This window comes from Juglans regia, chromosome 5, assembly GCF_001411555.2.
Source record: "Juglans regia cultivar Chandler chromosome 5, Walnut 2.0, whole genome shotgun sequence".
Classification (NCBI taxonomy): domain Eukaryota; kingdom Viridiplantae; phylum Streptophyta; class Magnoliopsida; order Fagales; family Juglandaceae; genus Juglans; species Juglans regia.
The window spans coordinates 11,237,921-11,242,972 of record NC_049905.1 but is presented as its reverse complement, the minus strand read 5'-3'; the positions used below and the strand labels follow the sequence as shown (position 1 = coordinate 11,242,972).

The 5,052-nt window shown below is 40.5% G+C and overlaps 1 pseudogene; it reads right to left on the bottom strand.

Annotated features, from left to right (window-relative positions):
* Positions 1–278: 278 nt before the first annotated feature.
* LOC109001097 lies at positions 279–4,615 on the bottom strand (annotated as a pseudogene).
* Between the last annotated feature and the right edge of the window lie 437 nt (positions 4,616–5,052).

Here is a 5,052-nt window from a genome sequence, read left to right as displayed (position 1 = left end):
AAGCCTTTACCACTTCTGTTACCACAAGGGTAGAACCCATCTCCTCTCATGAATTGTATCAACTGCTGTTGATTCATGAAAGTCGTGCATCTCAACAAAACAGGAGTATTACCTCCTCTCTTGAACCCTCTGTTAATCTCATGTTACTAGAAACCGTGATCAACGTGGTGGTTTCTACGAATAGTGATGCACAGGAGCCAAATTCTTGTATATTGTGCAGGAAAGTAGGACCACTTGCAATATGAGATTGGCTTGGATCCATAGCAAACTCGATCTGTCTACCAATAGTCTTTACAAGAACAGATTCCTTTTTTAAAATGGTGATATCTAATCCTGTCCCTGACAATAATCTCTCGATCATAAACTTTGGAGATGAACTTTATTGCTTCGTGGCAGTCCCCATAAACTCGTAAGTTCTTTACAATTCGAATTGGGGTTTGGGGTGCTGTGTTCATCAAGCCAAAAGCAATAGCTAACTTCTCACTATGTTTAGATAGGATTGTCTCTTTATCTTCCTCATCATCAATATCAAGCAAAAAGTCTCCAAATTGTGGAACATAACCAGCAATCTTCAACTTAGTTGTCATCTCATCCAAGAACAAGTAAAGCTGTTTAGTTTGGGGATGGGATCTATCTCCCACAAGGAATTGATGGAACACACCATTTAATTCAATGGAGCTGCAACTGGGATTTTCTTTCTTCCATTTAATTCAATCTCCTCTCTCACAACCTTTGCTTCATTCCATCTCCTAGAAGCAAAATAAATATTAGCCAAAAGAACATGACAACCGATATGGTTAGGATCCAGTTATTTTAATATCTTTCCTATTCTCTCTCCTCTTTCCATGTCTTTATGGATTCTACAAGCACCAAGTAATGCTCCCCATATGGCAGCATCTGGAGCCATTGGCATGGTAGATATGATCTCTTCAGCTTCCTCCAAGAATCCAGCACCGGCCCAGTAGATCTATCTACCATACACCCATAATGCTCTATCTCAGGCTCAATTCCATAACAACTTGCCATGGACTCAAAATAACCTCTTCCTTCATCAACCATATTTCCGTGGCTGAAAGAATTTAACATGGCAATAAAAGTCACCTTATTCAGAGAAACTTTTTCAAGCTTCATTTGTTCAAAAATTTCAATTGCTTCCTTGGATTTTCCATGCATTGAAAAACCACCAATTACGACATTTCAAGGCCAAACCTTCCTCCTCAGACCATGTTCATTGCAGAAAACCTTTGATGCAAATTCTATCTGTCCAAACTTTGCATACATGTCTATTAGGCTAGCTAGCAATTGCTCATTCATCTTGATCTCACCCCTTTCAATATAAACATGGATCCACCTTCCTTGATCCAATGCCATTAGATTTGCACAGGCTGCTAGGACACTTACTAGAGTAAACTCATTGGGTTTAGGACCTATTTGTAGCATCTTGTGGAAGAGATCCAAGGCCTCCAGGAAACAACGCACCTGAAGATAACAACCACTAACTCTTTTAAACAAAGCCACTGGCCATAAAAATGTTTAATAAAAGAAAAACAACATTTTTGGACTAGACTCTAGAGGTGCAAAGGTAATTCGTAAACAATGGGGCATATTGTTCTCAAATGAAAAGGAAAACAAAGCATTGCAGCAACATTCTTGACCAAGGTGTCAAAAAAACAGTTGCAAAGCATGCATATGAGGTAGTCATTTTTTTTTCAAATAGAGTTACCTGGACGTAACCAGCTATGATAGTACTCCATGATACAACTTCTCGTTTAGGCATTCGATCAAACCACTCCAGAGCTTGATCCATATCACCTGTCCCTACGTACCCACCAACCATAATATTCCATGAATGCAAATCCCGCTCCATGTTGCAATCAAACATCCTTCTCACCTCCTCAACCAAGCCCCAATTCTCATACATCCCAATCAATGCATTGGTAACAAACACATTGTTCTCCAGCCCAACTTTTATAGCATGAACTCGAACTTGCTCACCCTCCAATACCTTCAAACTGTTCCCACATGCTTTAAACGAAAACACAAAGGTGTAACTATTAGGTGTGGCACCCCCGACCCCCATGTACGGGAACACGGGAATCGAGACACCCGGATGATGACAACACGGTCACGCATCCCAACGATAGTGCTAAGTGTGTGTACATGCAATAGTGTACAATAACAACGCAGCGGATAAATTAAGTCAACTAAGTACCAGAATTTAAACACAATTTAAATATCAGTAAAACGGTTTAAAAAGTTATACAGTCATCCAAAATAAATATATTACAAGTCTCAAATAAAATGAGTGATACCAAATCACTCCTCGGGTGGAGCCGAATCCTCAGGCTCACCCTCAGCCTCATCTGCATTGAAATCTGCGTTACCATAAAACGGTATCGCAGGTAAGTATAAACCAAACAACCCTCAAGAATAAAAATGCATTAATGCAACCAACATGCATTCATATGATGAAATATGCATTATTCTCAAAACATCGTTTTCCCCGAAAATGAATATTTTCCAACTCACGCGAAAATCTCATTTGGCCCAAAATATCCGTAAAACATTTTTCCAGAAAATTATTCACATAAAATCTATATCCAACGCACAGTATTTTCCTCAGAAAATAGTCCATTATTCCATTATTACCATATGCACCATGATCTCCCCATAGGGACCATCCGCACGTCCTTGACTTCGTAGCGATGCTCAGTTCCGCGCCCAGCGCGTTCGTGGCCAAGCATCCACACTACGCAAAGAGCGATGCCAGTTCCGCGCCCAGCGCGTACGTGGCCAGACATCCTCTAGTCCCCGCCAGTAGAGGGACCACGGAGTCGGCACGAGACCATCTCGTTCTATTCCATTGTCGCCCGGCAACAATCCATGTGATGTCACTCAGTATATTCCTCTCCCGAGTGACCAGAGGAGCTCCATCGAGATAATGCCCCATCTCGGCTTGGGGTTGTGATACACACGCACCCAAAATCATTTTCACATAAAAACCCAGTTTTCATTAAACACATGAACATGAATGCAATACACGAAAACCCAGTTTCCTTTACAAACATGATCATGCGTGCAAATATGCAATGTACATGAACAAAACAATATCCAATAACCAACAACCAACAAGTGTCAACACAACCCACTCATACAAACAGACTTCCTTCACCAATCCATCCGACCTCGTACTCCTCGGACTCAGTCCAGTAAAACCAATCAACAATTCAATACAATGAAATGAGTTAGTACAAAAATACATTTAAATCACAAGTGTTCTTTGGAAAATACTTACAGTGCTATTTTATAATTTTCAGAGGATCACGGAGCTGCAAGAAGTGGCAATACAGCTATAAAAAAGTGCCAAATGCACTGTGGCCATGGGTCTCAAAGACCCACTTTTGAACGGGTGCAAACGAAGACCTGAGATTGATATGGTAAGGCTTAGGGATGTCGGTGAAGGTAGTGGTGGTGATGGTTGGCCGTGGGTGGCGGTTGAAGTGCAAAAATACCCAAAACGAAAAATGGAGTTGGATGTACTTCACCTGTGGCGGATCGGAGCTGGGGTTGGGTGCATTGGGTTGCTATGAGGTCGAGGATGAAATGGTGAAGAAATGGTGGCCTGGGTGGCACGATTACGGCACGCGAACGAAGAGATTGCCACGGCTTCAAGCCGTGCTTGGAGGAGAACGCCGGCGAGTTAGGGGCTGAGATTGGTGGGGGATGATGGCCGGTGGGAGGGGAACTTGTGGCTGTGGGCGGTGTCTGTCACGAGTGGCTCATGGCGGCGGGCTGGGTGGAGGAGAAAAACGCACGGGGAGAGAGAGGGAGAGACGTCATGCAGCGCGCGTGAGAGGAGAGAGAGAGAAAAAAAGAAAATGAAGAGAAAAAGAAAAGAAGAGGAAAAGAAAAAGAGGAAAAGAAAAAATAGAGGGAAAGAAATGAGGTCCAATTCTCACATCTTGGGTCACACAAAATGATCCAACGGAAACGATTTCAAAACAGCAAGTAAAATAAAATAATTCAAACGTAGTGATTAAATGAAAATAAAATAATTAAATCCAATAATAACTTAATTTAATATGAGAAGGAATTTAAATGCATAACAATAATTAATTATAAGAAAGCACTTCAAAATAATTTTCACAAAATTAAAATCATAAAAATAAACCAACTAAAAATTCAACAATTTTAAAACAAGAGAATAAATTTTTGAATTAATAATAATAAATCATTCAATAAAAATAAACTAAAATACAGGGTGTTACATTAGGCGTGAGGCTCAGACCCGGACCACTGACCGAAATATAATCATAGAGTCATAGGAAGAAATGGAAGACAGTGAATGAGCTTTGATCATGGTGTTGTGGAGGAAGAGGTCTGGAAAGGGGATTTGATCAAACACTTGGCGTGCATACAGGATTGAGCCAAAGCTTGAGAAGGCAAGCTGTTCAAAGAATTTATTGGCTCGGATAGGGCTCAGGAGAAGGCTGGTGGTGATCAGCTGGGCATGTACTTGCTTGATCTGTTCCATTGATTTGCATGAATCGAGAAGAGAGATGGGTTTATGATATGAAGGAAAGGGTCCTTTGAAGGGAGAGTAACAACGTTTCATTGTAACGGTCAAAATTGGGGGGAATGTTAGGCCAATGCCCCATTCATTGCAGTGGTCGTACCCTACCCAGCACCCCAATGCATCCACGCCCCACTTTCTAACTTGTAATGTTTTCCAGAATAGATGAGAGGAATATCGTATCAAAGAACGTACCAAGAAATGAAGCAGGAGGAGCAGTGAGTGTAGGTTGTAATCATGTTGGGGAGAAAAGGAGTGTGTTTTTCAACAGAAATCCCACATCGACAATATATCAAACCTTCAAGACGTTTAATTATATGTTATAAACATTTATTATTCACACGAGTGCAATATGAATAACACATCAATTGAAATTTTATGTAAAGAGTATTGAATTGGTCATTCCAATATTCAATTAAAATAAAATAATATTTTATTTTATTTTTATTATCTTCAATAACCTCTGATAATCATATTCA